At 39.1% G+C, this 2,500-nt stretch overlaps 1 long non-coding RNA gene across 3 annotated transcripts in view; it reads left to right on the top strand.

Moving 5' to 3' along the window:
- The window catches only part of LOC138032189 (uncharacterized), a 42,662-nt gene that overhangs the window by 4,628 nt on the left and 35,534 nt on the right, over positions 1 to 2,500 (top strand). The window lies entirely within an intron of this gene.

Genomic DNA, 2,500 nt, shown 5'->3' with positions numbered 1-2,500 from the left:
GAGATCCTAGGGGAAGCCCAAAGATTTTATCATTATACATTGTACAGTAATCTTTATTGTTGCTGAGACAAATGAGTATGACGATCTCTTCTCTTTGGAGGGAGAAAATTTAAATTATGAAGTTAACGGAATATGAACAAGAGGAATGTGAGGGTGAGACTCTTAACTGAAGCTGAGTGTTTTCCCAGCCTTAAAACAATGACATCTAACAAAAGTCCAGGCAGCCATGGGCCCCTGTGGAGTTCTACAAAGTCTTTTGGATTTAGATACTTCACAGTACATGTACATGTGTACCTCCTTAAAGCACTAAATGACTTGTATGCCAAAGGCTGCTTAATATCCATTACGCAAAGAAGAGGTCTAATATCATTGATACCAAAAAAGTACAGAGATGGTAAATAATTATTGTTAAAGAACTGGAGACCAGTAACATTGTTAAATTGTGAATATAAGATACACAATGTAGTATCTTCAAAATGTCTTGCAAACAGATTAAAGAAATTTCTTCTGACTCTTCTTAATCACAATCACACTGTTTTTCAAAAAAATAGGTTTATTGAGGAGAACAACAGGTTAATCAATAATATAATAAACTACCGGTATGTGAAGGGAAAAAAAAGGACTTTATTGAGAAAACTGTAGCACATTTCAATAACCTCTTAGTACAGCTAGATGTTGTGACAGTCGTAATTATTATATTTTAAATTTAATGTCCTTTTCGGAAACGTTTAGTATGCTTAGCACAAGTGTGCGAAAATTAACGGAAAAGAATAAAAATGCAATAATAGTCGAAGTGCATTATTCTGGCGTACTATGGCAAAAAGCGAAAAGTCAAAAGAACGTTGTTCAGGCGTAGTTAGGAAAAAAAGCAAAAAAGGCAATTCCTAAAACTGGCGGCACATGTTCAGAGTGCAAAGTCAGTCAATATGCTGATGACACCTCTATAATTTTAGATGGATCAAAAGCGTCCTTTTCGAGGTCCATTTTTCTTTTAGATGGCTTCGCTTTAGTCTCTGATCTACGTGCGAACTATGAAAAAACCGAATGTCTCTGGATTGGATCTTGAAGTTCCTCCACAGATCTTATCTGCCAGGAAAACCAATTCAGTTGGCGGGTAAAAAGGTTTTTGCTCTCTAAGCTTGGTCTTTGACTGTCAATGAGCTCATGCAGGTCAATATTTCTGGCAGACTTGAAGAAAATATGAAGAAAATTTTAAACAGTATTTAAATTAATTTTACATGTATTGTTGGCCAGTAAGGAGATAACACTGCAACTTTGCTAGGTAAAATAACAATTATCATAATGATTATTATAAAAAGTTTGGTGAAAGAAGTCAATTCTTTGCTTTGCGAGTTTCTGTGCAATGGTAACTTAGGTGATGAGATTAAGTAGACTCAAATCATTAACAGGTGTGATGAAGGTGGCTCAATTATGGTGGATATTGATAGCTTTAATTTTCTGTTACTTGCAAAAACATAGTGCAGGGGGGAAGGGGGGTGCTTTTCCAGTGTAATCTGAAGAGCGAGAATGTGCACATGTTTAAGAACGCCTTTGTAGAGGAGATTGCACAAAATTAATTTGGTCGCATATTCGTTACACTTATGAGGAGAAGGATTTCAGCAATACATGTATTTGGCACAATATGTTCTTGATAAGGATCGACCACCACCCTTTCTTCTAACAATCATGGCTTGATGCAGGTGTAAAGCTGGCTAAGGATTTAATGGATACCAATGGTACTTTCCTATGACCAATTTTCTCAGCTACTACATGTATGCTGTTTTATCAGCTTTAAGAAGTTACAAAGAGACGTTTTCTCCATATCTCAAAAAAACAGTGAAAAGAGTAGAAGAGCCAAAACCCTCAGTTCCATTTACGAAGTGTGAGAAAATTTACAAAATACAGGCCCCGCATATCGAATAGGGTTTTTCTGATCCCTTGGTGAAATGTTTAAAACCAAAACGTGTGATGCGGGGAATCAAGTGTGCTACTCGTGCTCCCACCCCCCATCCCCATGCCTTCCTGTTATTGACAACACCTTGCTGGGGATCTTTCGCTCTCTGTCTCTCAGCAATCTGGACCACCACATGTTTTGGGCGTACCTTGGGTTTCTACTTTCTTCGGAATTCATGACATTGCAGGTGGACTCAAGCAAGTCTTCCACCTGCCTGTGCATTTACCTGAAGGCTTCCAACACACTGACCCCTATTGTTAGGGCTGCTACATCTACATTGGCCTAGGCAAGTTTCCTGTGTGTGCCGTCAAGTCCCTTTTGGCTCTTTGTCTCTCAGTGATCTGGACCACCGCATGTTTTGGGTGGCTTATAATCTGGCGTACTTTGGGTTTCTACTTCCTTCGGAATTCATCTTGCAGTGGACTCAAGCGAGTCTTCTACCTGCCTTCTCTGCTACATCCACATTGGCCGAAGCAAGTTTCCTCTGTGTGCCTCCAGTCCCTTTTGGCTTATTTTCATGTTAGGGGGAGCAAAGCAGGCCCCCTG

This window comes from Montipora capricornis, chromosome 14 (assembly GCF_036669925.1).
Source record: "Montipora capricornis isolate CH-2021 chromosome 14, ASM3666992v2, whole genome shotgun sequence".
Taxonomy (NCBI): Eukaryota; Metazoa; Cnidaria; class Anthozoa; order Scleractinia; family Acroporidae; genus Montipora; species Montipora capricornis.
The sequence above is the reverse complement of the archived record's forward strand: the minus strand, read 5'-3'. Positions and strand labels throughout refer to the sequence as shown.